Genomic DNA, 12,007 nt, shown 5'->3' with positions numbered 1-12,007 from the left:
CTGGTTTAAAGCCTCGCGTGGTGCTCTGCATTTTGGCTTCCGTATTCTTATTTGGGTTTCCTCTTATTTGTTTTCCAGCTAGAGCGTCAATTCTATGCTCCTTAACTCCCTCTCAGCCTCTAGGATGGAGCCTGGCACACCATGAGCTGTCAGCCTGTTCACTGATTGCACTTGAGGGAAGGAGATTTTCGCTGAGGTCTCTGCCTGTTTATATTGTTGACACCTTGCCCTTGTTAAGGCGTGTGACAGTGCCACAGGAAGCAGGTGCCAACAGTCAGTGTGCCCTTGGCATCCAAATATACACCTCCAGGCCACAGTGCCTCCACTTCTGGCTTCTAAATCCAGTGGCCCCTCTGCACTCAGCACCTCTGCTCTGATGGCTCAAAATATCTCACGCCTGACATGTCAAGGATCAAATTCATGTTCTCCCTTCCCTCCCCCCAAAACCTTCCCCTAGCTTCCCCAAACGGCACCAGTACTTAACTCTGGACATCTCCCTCACCCTCACCGTTCCTAATGCACCTTTTCCTAAAGCCCATTAATACTCACCCCCTAAATAACACTTCCCTCCATCTTCATCGCCAGTTTTGCCCACCCACTGGCTTTCTCACTTGGACCACTCAACTGTTACTTCTCATTGGTGCTTGCTAGCTGCCAACCTGTCCTGCATTCAGAAATACAAGATATTTTTACAAAACAACCAACAAACAAAAATGAGACCATGTTTCTTCTTTGCTGTAAACCATTTCATGATCTGCTCTCACTTTCCAAATAAAGATCAAAATCGCAATTGTGGCCTCAAGGATCTTTCTGGCCATGGAGCATCAATTTGCTTCAACTCATTCTTAAACAACCTGGAAACTTTTTTTTTTTAACTTTATTTTACTTTACAATACTGTATTAGTTTTGCCATACATCAACATGAATCCGCCACAGGTGTACACGTGTTCCCAATCCTGAACCCCTCCCCATACCATCTCTCTGGGTCATCCTGGTGCACCAGCCCCAAGCATCCTGTATCCTGCATTGAACCTAGACTGGCGATTCATTTCTTATATGATATTACACATGTTTCAATGCCATTCTCCCAAATCATCCCACCCTCTCCCTCTCCCACAGAGTCCAAAAGACTGTTCTATACATCTGTGTCTCTTTTGCTGTCTTGCATACAGGGTTATCGTACCATCTTTCTAAATTCCATATATATGTGTTAGTATACTGTTTGGTGTTTTTCTTTCTGGCTTACTTCACTCTGTATAATTGGCTCCAGTTTAATCTACCTCATTACTACTGATTCAAATGTATTCTTTTTAATGGCTGAGTAATACTCCATTGTGTATATGGACCACAGCTTTCTTATCCATTCATCTGCTGATGGACATCTAGGTTGCTTCCATGTCCTGGCTATTATAAACAGTGCTGCGATGAACATTGGGGTACACATGTCTCTTTCAATTTTGGTTTCCTCGGTGTGTATGCCCAGCAGTGGGATTGCTGGGTCATAAGGCAGTTCTATTTCCAGTTTTTTAAGGAATCTCCATACTGTTCTCCATAGTGGCTGTACTAGTTTGCATTCCCACCAACAGTGTAAGAGGGTTCCCTTTTCTCCACATCCTCTCCAGCATTTATTGCTTGTAGACTTTTGGATCGCAGCCATTCTGACTGGTGTGAAATGGTACCTCATTGTGGTTTTGATTTGCATTTCTCTGATAATGAGTGATGTTGAGCATCTTTTCATGTATTTGTTAGCCATCTGTATGTCTTCTTTGGAGAAATGTCTATTTAGTTCTTTGGCCCATTTTTTGATTGGGTCATTTATTTTTCTGGAATTGAGCTGCATGAGTTGCTTATATATTTTTGAGATTAGTTGTTTGTCAGTTGCTTCATTTGCTATTATTTTCTCCCATTCCAAAGGCTGTCTTTTCACCTTGCTTATAGTTTCCTTTGTTGTGCAGAAGCTTTTAATTTTAATTTTTACTTTTATTTGCAGTATTCTGGGAGGTGGGTCCTAGAGGATCCTGCTGGGGTTTATGTCGGAGAGTGTTTTGCCTATGTTCTCCTCTAGGAGTTTTACAGTTTCTGGTCTTACATTTAGATCTTTAATCCATTTTGAGTTTATTTTTGTGTATGGTATTAGAAAGTGTTCTAGTTTCATTCTTTTACAAGTGGTTGACCAGTTTTCCCAGCACCACTTGTTAAAGAGATTGTCTTTAATCCATTGTATCTTCTTGCCTCCTTTGTCGAAGATAAGGTGTCCATAGGTATGTGGATTTATCTCTGGGAAACCTTTGAAGAATAAGCCACAGCTTTGCTTTGAGTTCTTCAAACACCCCCTCTTCTATCCTCCCCTCTAGACGGGGGTCTTTCTCCGGTCTAGAACACTCTCTTCCACTGCCTGTTCCCTCACTCCTCTAGGAGTTCCTACTCAAACATCACATCTCAGTTTAAAGTTACTTACCCAAGGAAGCCTTCCCACTCCCCACAAAGCCCACGTGGGCCCTCCTCTTACCGTGGTTTTCCTCATTACTTACCACAGTTATATAGGCAGACCTGGGAGATACTGTGGATTTGATTCCAGATCATCGAAATAAAGTGACTGTCACAATAAAGGGAGTCACCTGAATTATGTGGCTTCCCGTATATATAAAAGTTATGTTTACACTATACTGTAGTCTACTAAATGTGCAGTAGTCTTAAGTCTAAAACCAAAACCAAAACCATGTATACGCCTTCATTAAAAAATCATTTGTTGCTAATGAAGGTTGTCCATCATCTGAGCCTTCAGAGAGACATGATCTTTTTGCTAATGGAGGGTTTCATCTCCATTTTTTAAAAAGTTCCATTTATTTATTTTTAGTTTTGGCTGCATGGGTCTTTGTTGCTGTTACGCAGGCCTGCTTTAGTTACGGTGAGCTGGGGCTACTCTTTCCTGCAGTGCATGGGCTACTCATTGTGGTAGCTTTTCTTGTTGCAGAGCACCGACCCTAGGTGCAAGGGCTTTGGTAGTTATGGCTTGCAGGCCCTAGAGCTGGTGGGCTTCAGTAACTGCAGCATGAAGGCTCAGCAGTTGCAGCTCCCCGGCTCCAGAACACAGGCTCAGTAGTTGTGGCGCACAGGCTTAGTTGCTCTGTGGCACGTGGAATCTTTGCAGACTGAGGATTGAACCCATGCCCGCTGCACTGGCAGGCGGATTCTTGGATTCTTATCCACTGTGCCACCAGGGAGTTCTCATCTCTATGTTGATGGCTGCTGACCAGTCAGGGTGGTGGTTCTGAAGGGTTAGGTGGCTGTGGTAATTTCTTAAAACAAGGTAATGAAGTTTGCTGTATCAACTGACTTTTCCTTTCACAAATGATTTTTTTTTTTTTTTTTTTTGTAGCATGCGTTGCTGTTTGATAGCACTTTTCCCACAGTAGACCTTTCTTTAAAATTGGGATCAATCTTCTCAAATTCTGCAACTGCTTTATCAGCTAAGTGTTTGTAGTATTTGAAATTCTTTGTTGTCACTTCGACAATCTTCACAATGACTTTACTGGAAATAGTTTCCATCTCAAGAAACCATTTCTTTGCTCATTCATGAGAAGTAACTCCTCATTCATTCAAGTTTTATCAAGAGGTTACAGAGATTCAGTCCTGTCTTCAAGCTCCACTTCTAATTCTCTTGCTATTTCCTCACATCTGCTGTTACTTCCCCCACTGAAGTCCCCTCCCCACCTCAAAGTCATCCAAGAGAGTTGAAGTCAACTTCTTCCAAACTCCTGTTCATATTGATATTTTGACCTCTTCCCATGAATCACCAATGTTCTTAATGGCACCTAGAATGGTGAATCCCTTCCAGAGATTTTCAACTGACTTTGCCCAGACCCATCAAAGGAATCACTCTCTGTGGCAATTATAGACTTATGAAATGTATTTCTTAAATAGAAAGTTGAAATGACCCTTTGATGCATGGGCTGCAGAATGGATTTTGCATTAGCAGGCATGAAAACAACATTAATCTCATACATCTTCATCAGAGTTTCTTGGTGCATTGTCATTGAATAGTCATAGTTTGAAAGGAATCTCTGTTTTTCTGAGCAATAGGTCTCAACAGTGGGCGTAATCAGTGAATGATACTGTACACAGATGTGCTGTCCTTCAGGCTTTGTTGTTCCATTTACAGAGCACACGCAGAGTAGATTCAGCATAATTCTTAAGGGCTCTGGGGTTTTTAGATAGATAATGGCATTGGCTTTAAGTCACTAGCTACAGTAGCCCCTACGAAGAGTCAGCCTGTCCTTTGAAATTTTGAAGTCAGACAGTAACTTTTCTTGAGCTACAGAAGTTCTAAATAGCATCTTCTTCCACTAGAAGGCTGTTTGTCTGTGTTGGCAATCTGTGGGTTAGTGTAGCCACCTTCAATTATCCAAGATAGGCCTTCTGGACAATTTACTGCAGCTTCTACATCAGCACTTGCTGCTTCACCTTGCACTTTTATCTTGTGGAGATGGTTCCTTTCCTTCAACGTCATGAAGTAACCTCTCTTAGCTTTATATTTTTCTTCTGCAGCTTCCTCCCCTCTCTCAGCCTTCATAAAATTGAAGGGAATTTGGGCCTGGCTCTGGGTTAGGCTTTAGCTTAAGGGAATGTTGTGACTGGTTTGATCTTCTATCCAGACCATTAAAACTAACCTCTACATAAGGCTGTTTTGCTTTCTTATCATTCCTGTGTTCACTGGAGTAGCACTTTAATTTCCTTTAAGAACTTTCCCTTTGTCTTCACAACATTGCAATTTCCCTGGCGGTCAATAGCTAAGACTCCACATTCCCAATGCAGGGGGCCTGGATTCGATCCCTGATCAGAGAACTAGATCCCACGTGCTGCAAATAAGAGTGCATACCACAACTAAAGATCCTACAAGTCATAGGTGGAGAAAAAAAAAAGATCCTGCTTGCTGCAACTAAGACGCGGCTCAGCCAAATATATATATATGTATGTGTGTATATATATATGTATATATGTGTATATATGTGTGTATATATATATGTGTGTATATATATATGTGTGTATATATATATGTGTGTATGTATATATATATATATATATATATATCGTCAACTTAGTTGATAAATGTTGCAACATTTGATAAATACATGCAACATTTCCCAACTAAGTTTACAATCTTTTTTATCTTGGAATATGACAGTTATGTCATTTTTTTGAGATCATATGTATATGATATTTGTTATATCCTTTTTCATTATAAACAATGTAAATATAAACATCTAAATTTAACATCTTAGATGGATGCAGTTTGTCACCCCCAAAACAGGTATGATACTAATGTCACCCACAAGAGATGAGAGGTTTCTTTTCTAAAGAAAAAGATTCCCTTTAGACATTTCAGATTCAGGAGACATGGGCACAGTGGAGGTAGCAGAGAGGTATGGGCTCACAGTAAACATATGAAATAGAAGTCTGTGTCCTGAGTGGGACCCCTCTGTTGTTTTCTTAGCATGTCCCCAAATACAGGCATCTGGGCACCTCTACTATGAGCAGAAGATGGAAAGATTCTTCTTTAGAGAATCCTCAGAAACTCAAAAAAAAAAAAAATCCTGTTTCTGGCCACTGGGGGCAAGGCCAGGCTTGACCATGCAACCTGGACCCCTATCCCTGACATGGACCAGTCTGCAAGCCCTGCCTGTGCTCCAAGTGGAGAAAGATGCCTGGACCCTTCCCCCAACCACATGAATATTCCTACTCACTAGCTTAATCCTCGTAGGGAGAGAAAAGAAAATACATTTCAGCCCTGCCAGAAACTAACAGACAAAAACAAGAACAGAAAGAATACTATGAAAGAGGAGCAACAGAGAGTGTAAACCCGCCCTGAAAATTTTAAATGTAACTAAAATTAAAAAAAATCAAATAACAGAAGTAGAAGAGAAAGTATAGGAACTCCCCCAGAGGACAGAACAAAACAGTAAATAGGTCAGTGATAGGGCAGAGAAGATAATAAAATTATATAATCAGTCTGGAGTGACAGAAAGGAAAGGGGGGGAAGTTATTAAAGAAACATTACAAGAAAACTTTCCTGAAGTTGAGATGGCATAAATATCATCCAGTTCAGGAATCTTAAGAGAGCTCAGTATCAAGGCACATCAGCAACAAAAAAGAAAAGATTTTGAAAGCTTCCACAGAGGGGAATAAATAGGTCCCACACAAAAGGACTGGGCGACATAATGGCATTGGCTTTCTCTAAGCGTAATGGAAGCAATGCATTTAAAAATACAAGCAAGGACAGTTTTGAATCAAAGGGTTTATATTTTCAAGCTGTCAATCACATTTTATTTTATTTTTTTTTCATTTTTAATCTTGTTATTATTATTATTTTTTAAAATTTATTTTTATTTTTGTTTTTTTTAGCTTTTTATTTTTTAAATTTTAATATCTTTAATTCTTACATGCGTTCCCAAACATGAACCCCCCTCCCACCTCCCTCCCCATAACATCTCTCTGGGTCAAGCAAATATTTTTAGATGGGTACAGTTTCAAAAAGCTTGCTTCTCAAGCAAGCAATATTGGGAAGCTACTGAAGGATGTACTTCAGTAAAATAACAGGAAAAAAAAAAACAGAAAGAAAAAAAAGAGGAAAACTTTGTAAATCCATCAAGCCAGAGAAAGAACCCAGAAGGATGAGGGGAAATGTGGGAAACAGTCTGCAATAAGTCCAGAATAAAGGAGAAAGATAGAGAGTTGTGGAAGGCAAGTCGTTAGGAAATCATAAAGCATCTGATACGGTTGCTCATTTAGAATATGTATCTGTAGACACTTGACAGATCCATTAGGAGATACAGGGAAGACACAGAAATTGAAACAGAAAATGAAGTAAATGATAAAAACAGAGGCAAGGATAAACTCCAGGAAAACCAAAACTTGTACGAGAGATAAAAAGGTGAAAGTATCTCTCTGCTTGAGCAGTGATCAATACTGACAAGGTTGTACTAATGTAAACACTGACTACTGGTTCATTTCTGGAAGTAGCGTATTAGGAGAACGGGTAAAATGGAAACTCTTACAGAGTGACCTGTAAGAGTGCAAAATCTTTATTTAACTGAATGTGAAGTAAATACATCATTTCTAACACTAACAAATCAAGAAATTGCAGCATGGGCATGTTATTTAGAAACAGGAGAATGAGTTCCAGGAGAAACAACTGAATTCAATGGTTGTCTCTGGGGAGTGGGCCCCAAGTTTGTACCATGCAAGAAAGGAATCCATGATTTTATTGCCAGACTTGCAGTATTATTTCACACACACACAAAAAATTGAAAATCAATTACAAAACCATAAGGAGTTTCCTTTAGAAACAAGAATTGAAAGTTTCTACTCCCTTTCCCTGTGAGAAAAGTGACAATGACATTCCTGGCCCCACAGGACTTTATCAACCTGGGATCAGTAAGTTCCCACCTAACCCTCTCTCCCAGTACACACACCTGCATTTGGGAAAACCTTTGTTGCTTTAGAGAAAAAAGAAAACAAGCCATGTGGAACACAAAAATTCATAGCAACTGGAAAATTCACAGCCCAAAGCATATATTTATTTGCATTTCAGACAAACCCTCAGATTTGGTGGGAAAAACTTAAAATCATTAGAGTCTATGTTAGTGTCAAATGTGTTACCCACAGTGTTTTCCAGCAGAGCGGCACATGGTTCAGAAATAAGTGGGAGACCAAAAGGAAGGAGCCAGAAAGCCAGGAAGTGTGACTCAGACATTTGCTTTTAACTTTAATTAGCGAGCCCTGCCAACTTACTTCTCAGAAGGGGAAGTGCATCTCCTACCTTCTTTCTTCTAGAGATTTCAAGTGAGTCTCGCCCAAGAAGTGAGCCACTTCACTGCTGTTACACGTCTGATGAGGCCTGCTCACATGGTACTAGTTAGCATCTGAGCTGCACACCAGTCAGCAAAAATACACTGATCACTGTTTCTCTTTATCCTTACACCGTTTGGTTGGACTCCCTATTGCTGGGGATTTCTCAAAAAGAATCCAAGTCCCAGAAGTTTTCTCAAAGAAATGATGCTGTGTATTTGGCTCAGAAACAGAATTGCAAAGTGCTTTCCAGTTGGTAGACTTATAGAGAAGAAGCAAAGAAGAGGACATGCACAGAAGGGTAGCGTGAATTGGATTCAATAAATATTTATTGAGTGCTGACTACATGCTGCTCTTCTGAGATATAGAAATGACTAAGACCCAGGACTGGCTCTCAGTTACCTCCATATATGACCACAACTCTTGTTCTAGGCCCATCCCAATTACTCCCATGGTTCTGGGTGAGCCCTACACTGCCCTCTGGGAGGGAGGGAAAAATGAAGGGAATCCAACAGTGTCTCCAGCTTGGGATTTCTGCTGTTAGAGAAATGGGGCAGAGTCCACCAGAAGTCAGTAGTGTGTGTGTGTGCGTGTGTGTGTTGGGGGCAGGGGTGGTTGCCCCCCTTAAAATACCTCATCTGGGGGCTTCTCTGGTGGCTCCGTGGTGAAGAATCTGCCTTCCAATGCAGGAGACACAGGTTTGATCCCTGATCTGGGAAGATTCCACATGCTGTACAGCAACTAAGCCAGTACCCCACAACTACTGAGCCTGTGCTCTGGAGTCCAGAAGCCGCAACTGTTGATGCCCCGAGCCCTAAAGTCCGTGCTTACAACAAGAGAAGCCACCACAATGAGAAGGCTGAGAATCACAACGAGACTAGCTCCCACTTGCAGCAACTACAGAAAAGCCCACCCAATAGCAAAGATCCAGCCCAGCCAAAACTAAAGAAATAAAATTAAAAGTTATTTTTAAAAAGAATGAAATAACACTTCGGGGACTTCCCTGGTGGTTAGGATTCGATATTTTCACTGGGGAGGCCTAGGTTTGACCCCTGGCCAGGGAATCATCCCACATGCCACATGGCATGGCCAAAATACTAAATAAATAAACAAATATCACATTAACTAACTAAATAAATAAAATACCACTTTGCTAGTTTTCTGTATTCTAAATACAGAAAGACTCCTGGTGGTGTTTTAACCAGGAGGAATTCTGGCCTAAGCCCCCCAAGTCAAAGAGACCCGGAGGATTTGTTTAGCTAACTTTCCTTGTTAGGCATTTAGGCCTAACAAGGAAACATAAAAAACATCTAGTGTCCCCCATGAATGTTCTTTTCACTTCCCATTCTCACTGCTCAAACCTCAGCTTCCACATTTTCTCAATAAGCCCTTGCTCTCCCCGACCCCAGGACGTACCTCCCCTCCCCGACCCCATAAAGCGTCCCTGTAGCAGCTCCCAGCCCTCTCTCGGGCATATTTCATTTGGATGCCAATGTCATTTCTTCTGTGCTGGCTTTTACTGGCTCTTGGGGTGGAGGTGGTGGGCTTCCTTACTACTGACAGCTGAAGCCTAGGCACAATTACTCAGACCCTTATGGCCTGAAAGCTCCTATGTTCCAGGCAGTTATCACAGCAAGGATTTCTCCCATCTTAAAGAGCATTCAAAGCAGGAGGGAGATAGGTTTTCAAACTCTCCAGTCAGGGTTTCCAACTTTTTGGAAGGGTGCTGAAAAGTCAGTTACCAGAATGTTAAAATATGAAATATGCTGTATCTGGTCATCTGAACCATGATGGTACATCACTCATGGTGCAACCCAGAAAATAGAAACCACCTAGGAATGGCAAAAAGAGATAGTTTGATAGAGAAGTTTGCTTACAAGGCATTGGAACAGTTGGAAGAGTAATGGGGAAAAAGAGGGATCCTGAGAGATCAAAAGTCCTCACACTGCTAGGCTGGAAGCCATGAAACTGCAGCTGCTTCTGTGCCGGGAAGACGCTGAGTGTTCCTGGACCAGGGCTGAGGCCTGCCCTGGCAAAGCTGCTCTCCTTGCTGTCAAGGAGCAGAGTGGGACAGCATCACTCTGCAGGGCAGCAGGAATTTGGGGCCCTAAGGCCTGGGGGCTCAGCATTTCTGCTGGAAGATGCACATAGGTTTTCTAAGTATTTATTAAGGTGGATTAAAAAAGACAAGCAGGAAAACCTATTTTTTTTCTCTAAAAAAATTCTTTAGAGGAACAGTATAAAAGTATGGTCTTACAACAAAATTGGCTGTTCGTATGCCCCAAACAAACATGATTGTCCAGTTTGACTTTGTTATTCCAAACCAGCTCTCAGCCTTGGGGGAAATGTATTTCAGAAATACCTCTTTTCTGAAAGTCAGATGTAATATAAAAACATGAAAACACCACTGAAAATTTGCTTTTATATAAAAGTACATATAAGGTTCATTGTGGGGGTAATTTTAAGTTTTTTATATTCACAATTAGAAAATATTAAAAAACATAAAGAAAAAACAAATTACCATAAATATAGAGAGAAATTTTCTGTCATAAAAAGAAAATATACATAGCTCTCTTTTTTACAAACATTTTATAGATAAAACTAAATTATGTATGAATTACCTTGTAAATCTTTTTCTGCTTAACAAGATGTCATTAAACCTACTTTTACAACAGAATTTTTGAGTGGCTCTTTGTATTCTACCAAAAGGTTTGTGTGATAATTTACTTAAACTATTTATAGGCTGACTATTAAATTATTTCCCATTTTTTGTTAATGCTATAATGAACATAGACAAATTTTTTTCATGACCTTGATTATCTCCATAGGAGCGATTCCCAGGGATAGAAGTGCTGAGTCAGAGGTTATGAATCATTTTAAGGTCTTTGATGTACAGAGTCAGTTATCTTCCAGATACATTGAACCAAGTTCCAGCCCTACAATCAGTGCACCAAAGTGGTTGCTTCCCTTAACTCTGGCCCATTCTGGGTTCTATCACTTAAGAAACAAATAAACAAACAGAAACAACAGAATGCTCACAAAGACCATGTAAGGCATGTTTTTCACTTGTCCAAAAAGAATCTGTAACGTTAAATGCCACATTTCACTGACTGTAAGATGTACCCTTTTTAATGCTCCTATTTTCATTTCTCTGAAATCACTGGGGCTGAGCCCATGTTCTGGTTTCTGCTTGTTGTCTTTGTGTAATGCTTAAACGTGCTACCTCAACTTCTGAAGAGTTCTGGTTTAGATGATAGATGATCTGGTCATTCTAGTTATCCACTAACCACACAGGGTGGTTGGTTCTGATTTTGGACAGAACTGGGCAGCACTGTGGTGGTGGGGGGGCCCTTTGCAAGAGACCCTAATCCTATCCTAGAGAACCTGAGACAGCTAATCCAAGCCTGGAAGGATGAGAAGGGGCTAATCTGGTGGAGCTCATGGGAAGAAGAAAGGTCAGGTCCAGCAGTGAACCTCCCCATGCCAAGGACTGGAGGTGACTGTGGCACTGGAGGGAGTGGCTAAGTCAGTAGAACAGTATTGTTGGCTATAGGTCTGCTTTTCTGTGCCAACATCCACTGTGGATTTGATTTTGTGACTCTGACCTGAACTGGGATAAAGCTATTAACATATATATAAATGGTACAAGGTGAAGGGGAGACTGCAATGAACTCTTGGTGGTGTTTAGTCACTAAGTCGTGTTCAACTCTTTTTGACCCCATAGACTGTAGCCCGCCAGGCTCCTCTGTCCATGGGATTTCCCAGGCAAGAACACTGGAGGGGGTTGCCATTTCCTTCTCCAGGGGATCGTCCTGATCCAGAGATCTAACCCGTATCTCCTGCACTGGCAGGCAGATTCTTTACCACCGAGCCACTTGGAAATGGCCAAAAAGGATGGCAGTGCCCTCACTTCAGCCTGCAGGTGGTACCCAGGCCCTGAAGAAGGAGCAAAGTCATGCTCCAGTCCATTCTGCAGGGCAGGTCCCAGCTCTCTGGATAGTCAGACCCACATCCAGCAGCTCCGGAAAGTAATTTTTAATCCTTGAATCCACCTCATTAGAGAAACATGGTAGAGTTATTGTTTATTGACCCTGGAGGTGTCCCACTTCTTTGGTTTTTCTAGGATTTCTTTCATGGAGGAGGGTCATGTCTCCAACAG

Source organism: Ovis canadensis, chromosome 19 (assembly GCF_042477335.2).
Source record: "Ovis canadensis isolate MfBH-ARS-UI-01 breed Bighorn chromosome 19, ARS-UI_OviCan_v2, whole genome shotgun sequence".
NCBI classification, from domain to species: domain Eukaryota; kingdom Metazoa; phylum Chordata; class Mammalia; order Artiodactyla; family Bovidae; genus Ovis; species Ovis canadensis.
The sequence above is the reverse complement of the archived record's forward strand: the minus strand, read 5'-3'. Positions refer to the sequence as shown.